We start from the raw sequence: 18,001 nt of genomic DNA, 5'->3' as shown, positions 1-18,001 counted from the left end.
TGAGAAATCGTACAACGTCAATGCTCCCTTATTTGATCCCTTCAAAAGAGAAAGTGAAATCGTAGTTATATGCAAAAAATTAAATAAACAACAACGAAAATATACATACGTACATGTAGGAAGGGAACACATATGCGGACTGAAATACTTATAATTATATCCCTGACGAATTGACCGAACTTGACGAAACAAATGAAACGGACCCTAGCACGGACTAGAACAGATGACAACACACAGTTCAACTAGATTTGCCGTCGCGGACAAGTCGCACATATTTAAAACTGAAAATAAAATTGTTTAAAATAAACTAATTGTTTTAAAACTAAAATGTTAAATTCAGCTATTTCTATTAGAACTAAATGCCGAAAGTTGGCCTGGAGGGTTTGATGTTCATATTTTGTGTCTGGTTTGTGTTAGAGCTGGACGCTCACAGAGAAAGAGGAAGAGTCATCTAAAGAGGCTTCCTGTTTGAACAACTCGTCTGATTTGTAATTACCGAAAATGTTTCTGAGACCGAAAGCACAAATTAAGAACAGGGGGAGTTAGCCTGACAGCTAAGATTCCTCCTCCAGTAATTCTTTACATTGGAATTAATTGTTGGCGTTGGCAATGCATTGCTGTTTGGCTTTCCGTGTATATTGTCCTTTTCATTAGTACACCACAGATCTCTCTATAACTAGGACTTCTGCTTGGTAGATGTGGACCGAGTTTGGCGGTCGAGTAGAGAGAGAGAGATTTCGAGATCATCGAAGTCTACGCTCACTTCCACTCCGCAGTCCATTTGGGACCCGTCAGTATAGATAGAAACTGTATCAACCTCTTCTTCACTCGCGTCTAGAGAGTATCCTCTCCCGGAAGTGGTTGTTGAAATCTAATCTTGGCAGAATGACGACATGTCCTTAATATTTCATATTTGATCTTTCCTCAATGTTTATCTTCCTATTTAGTCTAGTATAGATTTGAACCACCAGGTATTTAGCTATGGTGGAAAGAGACATTGTAAAGTGAAGTGAAGGAAAATTAAATTGAGGTATTTTGGTTTTATATGTATATGAATAGCAGCAGATTCTTTTTGCAAGGGTTCCACAGATGTAAACAAAATTCCTTATTCGAAAACTGAGGTTGAATTCTCAAAGGATAAAGAAGAATTAGCTAGAGAAACTAAATGGATTAAAAATAAAGACCAGCGAAAAACAACAAACAATTTTACCACTAAACTTTTAACTAATAGCATATATAAATAATGGAAGAGTACCGATCCAAAGCTCTTTTCAGTAGGAACATATCTTGACCTACAGCCATTGACAGCTAATTAGAAACGCTACCTAGTTTGGAGTAAATGATATTATATTACAAAAAATCACTTATATTTTACTGTTTTTTACTCATTTTCTTGAAACTTGTGTTAAACTTAAACTCTAATAGTAAAAATTTTAATTAAAAATCCGTTTGATTTCTTTAAAATTTTAACAAAAATGTTTGGAATCAATGATGTGAGTGCGACAACAAATTAGAAACGAAAATTTTTATTAACAAAAATTACCGCTGTTAAAAAATATGCTTACTTTCAGTTAGGCTTCTGTTGCTTAACCCTAATACTTTAAAATGACTTCACATCCACTGCGAATCGACGTTATCAGACTCTGACAACATACCGCTGGTGTTATTTGCCATGCCGTCCTAATTTCATCAACAAGGACATCTATATTTGTGATATTTTTGGTACCTACAGCTTTTTTGACTTCAAAAGAGATGTGTTCTCTTCAGGCCACTCAAAAACATTGACGGAATTTTTAACGAAAAACTTTTGTGTGGACTTTGCCATGTGCTTTGGATTGTTATTTTGTTGGAATTTCCATATAACAGGCAAATTTCTCCTTAGTCCATGGCAGAAGGATTTTTTAATGTCGCCGTGTTCCTCCTTGTTTTGAAATTACATCAACCGTATGGAGCGGACCTACACCATTCCAGGGAAAACATTCCCACACCATGATTGATCCTCCATCTTGGTTCACTACACGCGATCAAATTCTTGATAGATTGGTTGGCAAAAATACCTTCGAACATCAGGATCTATGCGATTAATTTAGGTTACAGCGCCCCAAACAACATACTGCCATTGATTTGTTGTCGAAGATCAATAATAGTTGGAAAAGTCTAGTCGTTTTTTGGAATTTTAGTCCGATGTGGTTTCCCGCCTGCTGCCCTTCCGTGAAGTTCAAATTCAACCAAATGCCTGGAAATTGTTTTCTTGTATATGTTCGTCTTGAGTTTTATGTATAATGTAAGTGGAGCGCTTTTTTGGGCCTTTTCGGGCGATGGTAGTAATATAGCGGTATATTTCTGTTGAAGTTTTTAAGATTATTCTTTGGGTGTAACATTGAAAATAATATTAAAAAATTTCTTTGTAGATCTTTCCAGACTGACGAAGATCAAAAATTTAGCTGCGAGGGGTAGGTGTACAGCTACAGCTTTTTCTCATGAAAAATTTTTAATAATTCATTTTAAACCACAACTTTCAAACACATCCTTACCAGAAATCAATAATATTATTAATAAAAATTAGCACCAGAAGGAATTTTAATTCCTTAGAGAACTGTTTCTAATTAGCTGTCGCACTTAATTTACCTTCTACATCGGAACATATTTAATATTTGGTAAATAATTAACAGAACTTTAACTGCACAACTACAAAACTCAGCAAATTTAGTAGTAACTAGTGTAATGAAAACAATGCAAGACTTTTAAGAATAAGGTATACAAAAACATTTCATCATTATACTCATCAGCCATCTACAATAAAGGGAGTGTTTCTAATTATCTGTCAACGGCTGTAGCTTTAAGAATAGACAAACATAGCTAATTAGAATTATTATAAAAAACTTGCACAATTATTATGATCCGAATCTATTATGAGTGACTTAAAAGAGCAAGGATTAAATGCACTGTGCGCTGTCAATCGACATCGAAAAGACAATTCGAGTTCAACATCACCTTACAAAATCGCTTGATTACCAAAGATATAGATTAAGAATAAAAATTCTTCTATGGAACTCAAATGGGTTAATCAAGCATAAGAATGGAATCGAAACGGTATTGAATTCAGAAAATGTTGACGTGTGTGATATCGCAGACACATCTTACGTCACAACCCTATTTTAAAATTAAAAACTATGAGACTTACCATACAATTCATCCAAGCAATCGTGCTCGTGGGGGATTATTAATTAAAAACAATTAAAACAATTAAGAAAGGACTAAGTTCGAGTGCCATCGAACATTTAATACTCTTGCAATTCGCAAGAATCAAAGGAAGAAAGTACCTTAAGATGTAAAATGTCAAACAGAGGATCGGAATCCAAAGAACTTTATGTATGTATATTGGGTGATTTTTTTAAAATTATTTTTTCAGTCCCGTCTCTTAATTTCCTTGGAAATTCCCTGAAAATTTTAGCCCTCAACATTATATTAACATTAAGGACTGGGCCAAGGCTTGTAAAAATTTTTTAAAAAATACACTAAAATCGTGAGTTTTTATCTTTAAACCTTTTAAATGCACCATACCATTGCGCAATACGGCAAAGTCTCCGGGCCTTTCTAACCTAGCCAATAAAAACGATAATGGCTGAATCTGGTTTACCAACTATTCAAAATAAAATTATAGATTCTTCGCTCCAAATTCTTGCGAAAACGGCTGAGAACACCAACCCATTACTAAATACAACTATCACCCATGCCACAAAAAAAAAAAAATCCAAGGATACAATCGGCTTTTCGAGATGCTTAAGTTTCGCTGCAGAAAATAATATTTTACATAACGCAACATGCAAACTTACCACTCGACATCCTCCCTGTCTGATCAATGATAAAATTCTACAGAATAAGCTTATGTTTTTGTCCAAGCAAAACACACCAAACGAAGTTTTTCAACAAACCTTTGCTGAACTGGAATCTAATTATACAAATAATGGCTGGAAGTTATTGTTTGCGGATGGCTCCAAGTCCATCGATTCCACTTCGTTAGCAGTTGTCACTGCTACAGGAGAAATTATTTTCAATTTGCTTCTCCCCTCAACGAGCTCGGTATTTACCGCTGAAGGGTCTGCTATCCTTCATGCAGTTAATCACGCAAAAAAGACTAAAGGAAAGTTCCTTCTCTGTACAGACAGCAAATCGTGTATGTCTGCAATAACGTCTCCTCCCAATCGCAATCCCATAATAGAAGTTATCAGGGACGCGGTCAATGGTGCCCCTCAGAAAATCCAAGTAATGTGGATCCCTGGCCATGCTGGTATTACAGGCAACCACTTTGCAGACCTCGCTGCGAAAAATGTAGCCAGAACTCCTGCCTTAACATACTACGTCTCATCCAAGCAAGACATTTCTAACCTTATTAAGCACAAAAGGCATCAAAAAAACGCAAGCGTATGGCAAACATTTAAACATCACTACGCGGTCATAAACCCAGCCAGAAATCGAATAATCTACTCGTCAACAGTTCCAACCAGCGCAATGAAGACATATACTCGATTAAGGATTGGACACACTATCATAACACACGCCCACTTACTATCGGGTAAAAGCCCATCCATTTGCCCCCTTTGCGATGACACCGCTTCTATCAAACACTTACTCACACTCTGTCCGATGCTTCACTCAACAGCCCACAACTCTGACAACATTGATCTCATAACCAACGATTTGTTAAAACATATTTAAGCAACTTTCATCTTTACTAACCCTTAGCAAATAGAATTTTTCACATTGTTATAATTACAAGCCGGCTGAAGGCCTCGTAGTCAGTGCTCCGTTTATGTATTTATATAATAAAACTCTCTTTGTTATATGAATTATTATAAATAAATAAATAAATAAATCTTAAAATTCCTACAGATCATCGCTTTGACTTTCTCAGAATTGTTCATTCTACAAAAGTGCCCAGTGCAACAAAGTCCCAACTCACACCGGCGAGGTAGTACGGGGCTCTAAACTCGATTTTTCCAAGAATTTCGAATTTTTTTGTATATATCTCGTAAATGACAAGAGCTATGGAAAAAATGTGCATGAAAAATTTGTAAGAAATTTTATTTGCTACTAGCTGACCCCGCAGCCTTTGTGCTGCGTGAAAATATGTGTTTTTAAATGAAAATATAGTTGAATTTATCATTTAATTTTTTTTTTTCAATGCAACAACAACATTTTTTGGTTTCTGTTCCGGTGTACAGAAAAGATAGTTTTCCAACTTGTGAGCCCGCCAGGTATATCTGACCGTGTGAAAAACATAGCATTTCCAAATTTATGCCACACACTATGCGACTACCCTTGCGTCCTGTTGATTGCCATCTCAAATGCAATGTTCACTGCAAACGGAATACGTTTGAACTGAAATGCCAAATCGTTAGAACTCAAAGGAATTCGTAGATCTAAGCATTCTGCCTCCTTGTATTCGATTGGTGCGTCACAATCAGTCGGGTTCCATTACACAGTTTCGGCGCTTGCAGATTGCGAAACATAATAACGACAGATCCAACTTTGAGACGCAAATGATGCGGTGGCATACCAAGCCTCTCCAAAGAATTTAGAAATTCCACTGGTTAATCACGGCGTCGTCTTCATTGTCAAGACGATCGATCGATTTGTATGAGCGCAAGTCTCCCGGAATTTGACTTTGAATCTTCCAGTTTAAGTCAACAACATCGGTATTTTTGCACGTACACTGAAGGAATCGTAGTTAAGTACATTCGTGATTAGTTCATCTTTTGTGAATCGATAAACGGCGAATGGAATTGATATCAAACCACCGGAAGTATCAACCGGAATTAAAAGGTCTTCGGCATTGTCATTTTTGTTCGTATCCCATAATAGACGCGGATTTAAAGGCTGATATGTCGAAATGATTATCATGAAAAGTGTGCGAACTTCATTTGCATTCCAGTGATTATTATTTTGCAGTAATTGCAATTGCTGACTTGCTTCTCAAAAAGTTGCACACACCGTATCATTCACAGAACGCAATGACTCAAATGAAGTTGAACCGCGATCATGTATCAATAGCAACCGAAGGTAGAAACAATCGTCGTTTTTCGGGTGGATTGTGTAAATTCGTCCCATTAGTTGATAACACACCTGGATGTCCATCTACTGGTTGGCCTTGCTTTCTGCGTAATTATTTCTTCAGCGATACATTCCATGTATAATATCAAGGTATTTTCGAATGTCCTTGCAAACGGATCTCTGACGAAAATTGAGCTAAAACTCGTAAATGTTAATTTTGTTGCTGGCGGTGTTTCCACTGGCTGTACTGTATTCCCTGGGTTGAAGTACACACTTTGGCCTTCTCCAAATGTGAGACGCACAACAGTCGGAAAACGTTCATGAATTGCGAAAGTAAATATCCTACAAAGCGCTTTAGTGCAGTCCACGTATCGACCGTATCGTTCAAGACCAATAACCGCCATGCTGCTTTCTTTGGTATCGTACTTACAAACGTATTTTATCGTTTTCACAAAACTGCAATACTCAACATTGATATGAGTTTTGAATGTGAATTAGACAATAATGGTGAATATAGTACGATTCATGTGTTGTCAAGTTCGACATTCACTCTTCTAAATTGAATGCTAAATGTTCTGACATTTTTGCGTCTGGTGGGTGACGCTGATAGAGTGGATATCCATCATTTATAGTTTGTGTTTCCGAAAGAAACGTGGATAGTGTTTCGTGCATTTATTGTCATACAAACCGAAGTGGGATTCTGGTGTCCGCAAGGTTCATGAACCATATTGATTTTCATCACATCGTATAATACTGGATCTTTCTCTGCATCAGGAATTTCCGCAGAAATAAGTTCATTAATTTGATCTGGTGTAACAACCATCCACCGTCCAACGGAGAATGTGTATGTGCGACAAACTTCTCTTTTGCCACTCAACTGAGGACATCTAGCATCTAACAGCACCACATATACCATACGTTGATTCAAGATAAGGTCCATCGAAGCTGTAGCTTGAAAAGTCTTGCTGTGACATAGTGACGATCGCTTGTTGATTGACCGCGATCCATAATACCGCACGTATATCATCGCATCCTGGGAGTACTCGGTCATGTGCCTTGGGCTGCTAATGTACTTGTATGTTGATACCAAAACGCCGACCGATATTAGCGCGACCTCTTCGTGGCATCGTAACAAATTTCATTCTGTAATTAATCACTTTGTGTGCAGAACACATAACATTTTCACTGACTAATTTTCAAAAAATTTTTAAGCAAACGACAAATTTGAACGATTCAAATAATTGAAAAACAAACCAAAAAAAATGAAAAAAAAAAATTGTATGGAAAAAAATTCATATTTTGGAACTGTCCAATTTTCCGACTTTTCCTCAAGAAAAGCATACAGGTTTTTTTATTTCTATACCTTCCCCGATCCCCACAGAACATTCTCTGAAAATTTCATCAAGATTGGTTCAGTAGTTCTCTCAGCGTTACTAATAAAGCAACATTCATTCGTTTGTATGGAAAAAAGATAAGGGCTGTTTTAAGAAGGTTTCCGGCAATTATTCGAAATTTTCTTGCCGTAAAAACCATCCTTGAAACTCAACGAACATTTTAAAAAAAGAATTGGCAAAATTGGTCCAGGCGTTGTTGAGTTATGCGCTTACCAACACATTTTGAGATTCATTTTTATATACATATAAGATAGAAAAGATTCGATATCAAAATCGCTATCATTAATACTTCTCGAGATATTCGGCTTTTTAGAATATTTATAGAAGGCATGTTTTAAAAAATCTATGAAAATTGCATACAGCGAATGACGGGACAAGGACTGAGGCGAGTAGGTCCTTCTGGAATTTAGTACAGTGGCCATATGAAGGGGCGCAGCACTGTCGTCGTCGAGTACTGTCATTTACTCTGGATGAACGTCTAGTCACAATCCGCATCAAAGTGAGGTTCTTCAAGATATCGCTGATTTGCGCCCCGCCCGTGTGACCAAAGATGCCCCTATGAGCGCTTGGAGCGCATCTATGAGAACTGCTCCCGCCAAGATGTCAAAACCGTGCTTGGCCACTTTAACGCCAGGGTGGGCAAGGAAGCTATCCTTGGCACTACGGTTGGTAAATTCAGCCTCCACGAGGAAACATCCCCAAATGGGTTGAGGCTGATCGACTTGGCCGGGGCCTGAAATATAGTCATTTGTAGTAGTAGATTCCAGCATTAGAAAAATTCATCAAGCTACCTGCCTGTCTTCGGATCGAAAAACCACCAACCATTTCGATCAACATGTGACAGACGTAAGACACGTCTCCATTGTTCTAGACATGCGTACATTCCGAGGCTCACTACCTTGTTGCATCCAAGTGTGGTTTTAGATCCAGAAAATCAACAACCGACGAATCGAAAAAAACTACCTTTAAGCCGCGATGTCTGAATTTGGTAACCCCGCAAAACTAATACGGTTGTGTAAACCGACTTTGAGCAGCACCAAAAGCTCCGTCGGGATCGGGCTAGACCCCTCCGAGACAAACGAAGTTTCAGACAAGGCGACCCCTGTAGAAAATAATTCGAGCTGCAGAACTAACATCGATATCATTGGCCTCAACAACCGTGCCGTTAGTGCTGCTTTCTCCAGAATGGATAAGGCAGCGAAGTAAATGGGTCTGGTGGTGAACGAGGACAAGACGAAATATCTCCTGTCATCAGACAAACATTTGTCACACTAGCGACTCGGCATCCACGTCACTTTTGACAGTCATAACTTCGAAGTAAAAGATAATTTCGTCTAAGTTGGAACCAGAATCAACACCAACAACAACAACGTCAGCGGCGAATTTCCACGAAAGATATCTCTTGCCATAAAGTCTTTTCTCAACGAATACATATAAAACTATACAAGTTAGCGATGACAACATCTGATGAGTCAACGTTGCGAGTTTTCGAGAGAAAAGTTCTACTTTGCGCGTTGGACACGGCGAATATCGCATTCGATGGAACGATGAGCTGTATGAGATATAGGACGACATTGACATACTTGTAGTTCAGTGAATTAAAAGACAGTGGCTACGCTGGCTAGGTCACGTTGCCGAATGGACGAAAACACTCTCAGAGCTGGAGTATTCGACGCAGTACCCAACGGGGAAAGCAGAGGAAGAGGAGGACCTCCACTCCGTTGGAATGACCAAGTGGAGAAGGACCTGGGTTCGTTTGGAATATACAATAAGCGCCACCTTGCGAAAAGAAGAACCGACTGGCGCGCTGTTGTTAACTCGGCAGAAACCGTGTTAATCGGTTTCTTCTTCAGTAAAGAAGAAGAAAGTACCTAAGTATAATATATTTTGTTCACCAACCGACGAAAACATAGACATACGAGTATTTTAACAATTATTCTCAAAAAGCTTCTACGATTATGATTTTTCTTCTCGCAAGAATTCAACTTGATTAAAAATAAAAACGTGAGAATCTTCACATATGGGAAAGCAGGGTTTTTAAATATTTTTCGGATTTTTTTCTTGTCTTAAATGAAGGTGAATTATCCAAATTTAAGTCGATTGGAGTAAAATTAACGAAAGGCATTTTTATACTCTTTCAACATGCTGCTACGGAGTATTTAGTTTTTGTTCACCTAAAAATAATCGAGACAGATATACAAAATGCCGCAGTGAAGAAATAAGGTAAGATATAAAACTCTAACTTAGCAGAAGGGGTCTCTGTGGCAAGCAGCTGGTGTGGACAAACAATTGAAAATCGTGGGTGTGCCCGCCCTCTAAAAAGTTTAATTCGAATAGCACCTAAGAGCGCAATGAGTCAATAGCATATTTCGCTTGAGATATTAATTTTTACATCCGAGATGATATGACAGGGCTTTATGACAGCCGGTGTAAGAATTGGACAATGGTCGTGATACCGCCCACTTTTTGGTGAAATCACATATCCCAGGGCACCAGTCTGCTTTCGAAGAAATTTAGTATGATTTATGCTTTAGTATATCTTTTATCGAAAATATTGGTCAATCTGTGAGTTGTATTATTGAAATTCCGGGGGAGTTTTTTCTTAATTATACTATGCCTGTATACCCAAAAGGACAACTTCAATAACTTCTTTAGAACTCCCAATTGATTATTGAGGTCAAAAATAGTAAGCTTTTCCAATTTAAATTTCGCGCGAAACCCCATTTGTGGATTGCTTTTTTTAGATTGGAATGTGTGTCAGTCACATTAAAATAATTATTGGGTTTAGTATACGCTTGTCTTTCTGAAGTACATAAAGTGCATTCGGCGATTTTATGATTTACGATGAACGAAATTCTTCAACAAAGAAGTTCTTTTAAATTTTGTATGTGGAATCAAATTTCTAGTGACAAAGCGATCAGAATGTTGGAAAAGGCCTTCGGTGATAAGTGTTTTTGATAGATTTAGATCCAAAAAACTACAATTTATTTAATCCGAATCATTTCACTATATTTCACATTCTGAGTAGAGTAGTTTCTATTATAATGTATACTTATCTAAATATATATGTAGGTTGGTTGACTTCATGCTGACGAACAGACCTGCAGCTTGCCGTCATTGTTTGGTTTGGGTTTAGAATGTTGCGGTGACGTAACCCAGGTTAAAGGAGTGCTTGAATCTACTATAAAGGCTTTGTGACCACGCCATTGTTACTTATTAGTTCACTAATTTATTACCGATACGCAGATCGTTCGGTCTAATTGCCATATGTACATAACGGGTGATTTTTTTGAGGTTAGGATTTTCATGCATTAGTATTTGACAGATCACGTGGGATTTCAGACATGGTGTCAAAGAGAAAGATGCTCAGTATGCTTTGACATTTCATCATGAATAGACTTACTAACGAGCAACGCTTGCAAATCATTGAATTTTATTACCAAAATCAGTGTTCCGTAATCCGCTTTTTTATCGACAAATTTTGTTCAGCGATGAGGCTCATTTCTGGTTGAATGGCTACGTAAATAAGCAAAATTGCCGCATTTGGGGTGAAGAGCAACCAGAAGCCGTTCAAGAACTGCCCATGCATCCCGAAAAATGCACTGTTTGGTGTGGTTTGTACGCTGGTGGAATCATTGGACCGTATTTTTTCAAAGATGCTGTTGGACGCAACGTTACGGTGAATGGCGATCGCTATCGTTCGATGCTAACAAACTTTTTGTTGCCAAAAATGGAAGAACTGAACTTGGTTGACATGTGGTTTCAACAAGATGGCGCTACATGCCACACAGCTCGCGATTCTATGGCCATTTTGAGGGAAAACTTCGGACAACAATTCATCTCAAGAAATGGACCCGTAAGTTGGCCACCAAGATCATGCGATTTAACGCCTTTAGACTATTTTTTGTGGGGCTACGTCAAGTCTAAAGTCTACAGAAATAAGCCAGCAACTATTTCAGCTTTGGAAGACAACATTTCCGAAGAAATTCGGGCTATTCCGGCCGAAATGCTCGAAAAAGTTGCCCAAAATTGGACTTTCCGAATGGACCACCTAAGACGCAGCCGCGGTCAACATTTAAATGAAATTATCTTCAAAAAGTAAATGTCATGAACCAATCTAACGTTTCAAGTAAAGAACCGATGAGATTTTGTAAATTTTATGCGTTTTTTTTTTTTAAAAAGTTATCAAGCTCTTAAAAAATCACCCTTTATTTCATAGAATAGTAGAATCCATGCCAATTCGGCCAAACTATACCTTCAGCAAAAGTATCAAAGTGGCCTTTTTGGTAGACTCCATTTAAGTGGCTGTAAGTTGAAAGCAGCGTCAACCAAATTTTTGTTTTAATATGTGCTTGTATTAGTAAATATGTAAATTTACCTTTTGTGGCAACCAGTTTTTCCATACCACCAACCGCCTTTATATAAAGCTGCGCAATCGAAACCACGCTCGCTATTATTCTGACCGATTGTGCTGAACTTGGCGCCACTGTGTAGCTCGGTTAAGGCGTCACCTGCTGTGCCCGAATATGAGCCCAAAATATTCATTGCATATTTTTGGCTCTCGTCTGTAATGGCAAAACTCTCGTACATGGCATGCTTCTCCACACCGTCGAAGTCCTTCAACTGGATCCATAATTCGTGCAACTGTGATTCCGTTAAGGCATGTAATTTATCGAGACTAATAAAGAAATTCGTATTTAAGTTGCCAAAGCCGTTCTTATACTCTTCCCAGCCACGATAAAGTCTATAGATTCGTTTTGTCGTCGTGGTATTATCGTCCAGGCCTCTCCATCCAATGGATCCAGCAAACAGTTAACATAGAACTCTTTAACAGCACCTTGTGGCAGTGGCAATCCAATTTTATATATTCCACTTTTAGCTTTGTTCCCCGCCAAATGAACTGCTTCATTGCAGTTCGACGGTAAATGTTTCATACACAGGTCATCGTTTCCCTCATTGCTTTCTGTACTGGCACCGAGACCACAGTAAATTAGCAACAAAGCTGAAAGCAACGACATCCACTGTTGTCTGCACATCTTCGCGAATTTACTTTACTAAATAACCCTCCTGAGGTATTCAACTGTGCTTTTTATCCAATTTCTTGCCAAATTTATAGGAATTCGGTGGCACTTGGTGAGATGGGTGCCCTGAGCAGATGTCTTTAGAAGAAGGGTGTATAATACGTGAACTTTGTTTGAGCAGCTGTAACTAAGCTTAGTGATTTGAAATAGCAACTGTCACAAAGGTTTTGATTGTTGTAGAAGTTCCAAAAATTAAGATGCAATTTACGGGTTCGATATGGCATAGCTTTATGTACTCTCCACAGCCATTTTAAATAAAAAGAAATTGCGCATTATCTACATGGTAGATAATAATATTTATAATAAAGAACTCTACTGATGATATACCGACACCAGTAAGCGACATAAGTAAGACTTTTGCAATGGTTCAATTTAATTAAATACCTTCTTTGATAATAAGACAGAGCTGAGGTCACTTGGCACCGTTTGTGTTGGTGAATGGTAAAATTAGTGGGGTACATTTGGTAATTCGCTAACAAGTATGGATGTGTAGATGGCGATTGGAGCTCTGATTGAAAAAAGTTCAGTATGTTTATTTGCAGAGGGCGTGTAGACCTCAATGTGCGTGGCAAGTTCTGGGGACCACAGGAGTCATCGTGTTATCATGAGAAGAACAGTTTTCTAAATTAATCTCACATGCGTTCTAGTAGATCCTGTCGACTACACTTGAGAAGACCCTATAAAATCTATATGTCCGGCAAATCTATATAAGTATACGCGATCTGATAATTTGCACACGTCCTTTTTATCAAGACGTTGCTCGCTGGTCAGAACCGCCTATTTCGGACAATTTTAGCATGGCTGCTGTTGCCATACAAACTGATTGATATAATTAAGGCATCGGAGATGAAATTATGTAAAAGAGAAATTAGGATTAAGCTTTACATTAAAAAGGTTAAGTGTAATGAAATGAAATACTGTGGGCAGTTCTTATACATACACTGAGGAAAGCATTTTTCTTTATTGTAAGAACATAAAGCCATATAAAGAAATAGAGCGTGCGTATTAGTACACACTAAGCATTTTAATATAGAAGAAGCAGATCGTTTGTCACATAAATTATAGTTGAGAGGACTGCTTCAATGCGTCACCAGAGATAAGAATTAACACGTTTCACGCACCAAAATTAAGGGGAATCGATCAGTAACGGTGTGTGACAATTTTACGAGAGCATAAATATTCTCGAAAATTTTTTGAAAGTACTCTCGCACTCAAGAGACGCTTAAGTTTTCGAAAGTAATTTCTAAACTGTATTTTATGGCCCTACAATAAAATTGGAGTTTACAATAAAATAACAAGAAAACTTTTTAGAAAGATTTAAAGTGATTGAGAATTGAGTATATATTTGTTAATATGTTTTTAATGAAAATTCTATGCTATTTTGAAAAAAAATTTTAACTGAACAAGTAAGGAAGTGATACTCGTCTGTTCGGATGTATATTTTATACTCTCGCAACAAATTTGCTAAGGAGAGTATTATAGTTCTGTTCACATAACGGTTGTTTTTAAGTCCTAAAACTAAAAGAGTCAGATATAGGGTTATATATACCAAAGTGATCAGGGTGACGAGTAGAGTTGAAATCCGGATGTCTGTCTGTCCGTCCGCCTGTCCGTCCGTCCGTGCAAACTGTAACTTGAGTAAAAATTGAGACATCATCAAGGTCAAGTTCGAAAATGGCCAAAATCGGCCTACTGTCACGCCTATAAAATGGCGAAAACCGAAAACCTATAAAGTGTCATAACTAAGCCATAAATAAAGATATTAAAGTGAAATTTGGCACAAAGGATCGCATTAGGGAGGGGCATATTTGGACGTAATTTTTATGGAAAAGTGGGCGTGGCCCCGCCCCCTACTAAGTTTTTTGTACATATCTCGGAAACTACTATAGCTATGTCAACCAAACTCTATAGAGTCGTTTCCTTCAAAAATTTACAAATACAGTTAAAAAATTGAAGAAATCGGATAATAAACACGCCCACCACCCATAAAAAGGTTATGTTGAAAATAACAAAAAGTGCGTTAACCGACAAACAAAAAAAAGTCAGAAGCACTAAATTTTACGGAAGAAATGGCAGAGAAAAAGCTGCACCCAGGCTTTTAATATACATTGAAATCGGGCGTGGCGTCGCCCAATTATGGACCAAAAACCATATCTCGACCGATTTCAATGAAATTCGGTATATAATATTTTCTTAACACCTTGATGACATGTACGAAATATGGGTGAAATTGGTTCACAACCACGCCTTATTCCAATATAACGCTTTTTTGAATTCCATCTTATGCATTCTCTTTATAATAAAGGGTGATTTTTTAAGAGCTTGATAACTTTTTTTTTAAAAAAACGCATAAAATTTGCAAAATCTCATCGGTTCTTTATTTGAAACGTTAGATTGGTTCATGACATTTACTTTTTGAAGATAATTTCATTTAAATGTTGACCGCGGCTGCGTCTTAGGTGGTCCATTCGGAAAGTCCAATTTTGGGCAACTTTTTCGAGCATTTCGGCCGGAATAGCCCGAATTTCTTCGGAAATGTTGTCTTCCAAAGCTGGAATAGTTGCTGGCTTATTTCTGTAGACTTTAGACGTGACGTAGCTCCACAAAAAAATAGTCTAAAGGCGTTAAATCGCATGATCTTGGTGGCCAACTTACGGGTCCATTTCTTTAGATGAATTGTTGTCCGAAGTTTTCCCTCAAAATGGCCATAGAATCGCGAGCTGTGTGGCATGTAGCGCCATCTTGTTGAAACCACATGTCAACCAAGTTCAGTTCTTCCATTTTTGGCAACAAAAAGTTTGTTAGCATCGAACGATAGCGATCGCCATTCACCGTAACGTTGCGTCCAACAGCATCTTTGAAAAAATACGGTCCAATGATTCCACCAGCGTACAAACCACACCAAACAGTGCATTTTTCGGGATGCATGGGCAGTTCTTGAACGGCTTCTGGTTGCTCTTCACCCCAAATGCGGCAATTTTGCTTATTTACGTAGCCATTCAACAAGAAATGAGCCTCATCGCTGAACAAAATTTGTCGATAAAAAACATTTCGAACCGAACACTGATTTTGGTAATAAAATTCAATGATTTGCAAGCGTTGCTCGTTAGTAAGTCTATTCATGATGAAATGTCAAAGCATACTGAGCATCTTTCTCTTTGACACCATGTCTGAAATCCCACGTGATCTGTCAAATACTAATGCATGAAAATCCTAACCTCAAAAAAATCACCCGTTATATACATTAGAAACTAATGATGATAGCGGAATAAAACTTTACACAAATACGGTAGTTGAGATGAGGTATCCCTTGTGGAAAAATTGTCGTGATCGGACTATAACTTTTCAAGGTCCCTGATATCGAACACGAAGAACTCAGTGCCTAACCTAACCTAACCTAATTTTTCACCGAAAATATCGGTAAATCTTTCAGAATTTAATTCTAATTAATTTTACAGCAAAATAAAAAAATATGTAAATGACGGATAATGAAATATCGATTATCATTTTATCATGCGAGAGTATAAAATGTTCGGTGACACCCGAACTTAGCCCTTCCTTACTTGTTATTGAATCAATTCGTGTGGCACCCATACATTGAGCTTCTTAGTGATTCCAAGCTTCTTCAAATGGTTTATAACGGTTTGATGACTACTAAGCCGGTCTCTTTCGACCAATTCAGCGATTTTATCACAATTTTCGACGACAGGGCTTCCGGAGCGTGGCGCATCTTCGACCACCTCTACACCAGAACGAAAACGTTGAAACCAACGTTGTGCGGTGCGGTCCATAAACTGCACAAATTTTATTGGCGGCTTGAGATGCATTTTTGCCTTTATCGTAGTAGTACTGTAAAATATGCCGTATTTTCTCTTTAACTCACGAACGACTTAAAAGAAACGACAATCAATCAAACACGTGTTAGCGCGTGAAATGAGCATTCCAAAAAAAAATAGCATGACCCGATTCGACGAATAAAACTAGAACTACGCGCTTTCAGCGCCAACTAGCGAAAATACCGCAAGACTTTTTTGACAGCCAATATTATTATTTTTTGCTGAATAATAAATAGGTCGGAGAAGAAACCAACATACGTATAAATTCTCATTAATCCTTAGTCAGGTTGCAAGCATATAATGAGCTATTAAAAAAATGTATATTTTAGTGTGTGCGAAGGATCTAATGAGTACACGTGTCAGGATATTAAACATTTATATTTTACTACTAAATGGAGCAGCAAGCTGAACACACCTGCTTATTGGGGTCTCAAAAGTGTGTTAGCAAAAATAATTAAAAATTAAATCTAAAACAACAATAAAAGCAAACGTCCGAGCGCAATAAAACTGTCAACATTGTTGTGCGGCCAGCCAACGATTAAGATTCGTAATTAAGATTGCGCATCTAATGCCTAATTCAACAATCCAGCGAACATGGTGCCAACAACACTTCACACACCTCGCTGCCTCTGCACATCCTTGGAACAGCTGATGGGGATGACAACTCTGCCGCTCGTTAGAACCGAAAAATGCCTACAAATGGCAGCCGTCATTAAGTCTGGCAACACAAACACCGCGCAGATTAGTGAAGCACAGACGGACTGCTGTGTGAGCGCAGCGGCGGAACTTGTTTAAATACGGCTCTAGCGCTCAGATACAAATCTTATGCGACACGCAGAAATAAAGCGAACAGAGAAATCAAATAAACTTCAAGCGCTGGAAAGTGACAATGGCCATTAGTGGCCCACTTCCGTGCCGAGAACGCCGCGCAGGAGACAAATAAACGACGGCGTTGTTGGTGTGTTTGTAATGCCATTGTGCGAATATGTTTTGGCGTGTGCTGCATTATGTTTTCTGGCTTAAAATGTGCGATTAACGCCTTTTATTGTCAAAATCAAGGCAAACGGTGGCAACCTGCGGCAAATGAGTGCCAAGTGGCGCTGTGCGGGCACATGGCCAGTGGGTGTAGCACCGCTGATGCAAATAAATCAGCAAACCACACATATTTTAGCAGCAGCAGTAGCGGGAGCGCTACAGAGTGAACACGCTTTGCAACGCCTGGCAAATTTTTCGCAGCTTCCCAGCGGCAGCGCTCAGGCCAAGAGCCAAATTGGGAGTGTTTAGAGTGTTTGGCCTGGGCGCGATGGAGGCGTGCGGTTTCAGCGACAAGCATGAAATTATTTCCGGTGACCTGGGCACTTGTTAGCGGCATTTTGTTGCACCCCTTTTGGCACAGTTTTCACTGCTTTTTTATCAACGAGAATGGAAATTTCGGTTGCTGTGAAAACGTATGATTTAAAGTTTAAGTGTTTTGTTTGAGCTTTTTACTTCTGTTTGAGTTTTTAACAGAAATATACAGAAATTTGCGACGCCTTTAACAAAACTTATTTCGTCAACTTTTGTACAATAACTATGTTTCCATAATTTGTTTTTTAGACGTGTGGTTTTCAAGAATCTAGCTTTATAGTAAAGATAA

General features: G+C 38.2%; 1 pseudogene; it reads right to left on the bottom strand.

The window, feature by feature from the left end:
* The window catches only part of LOC125777343 (ficolin-1-like), a 40,549-nt pseudogene extending 28,035 nt beyond the window's left edge, over nt 1-12,514 (bottom strand).
* Nucleotides 12,515-18,001: the final 5,487 nt, after the last annotated feature.

Source organism: Bactrocera dorsalis, chromosome 3 (genome assembly GCF_023373825.1).
Source record: "Bactrocera dorsalis isolate Fly_Bdor chromosome 3, ASM2337382v1, whole genome shotgun sequence".
Lineage (NCBI taxonomy): Eukaryota > Metazoa > Arthropoda > Insecta > Diptera > Tephritidae > Bactrocera > Bactrocera dorsalis.
Note: the sequence above shows the minus strand (reverse complement) of the source record. Positions and strands in the feature narration are given on the sequence as shown.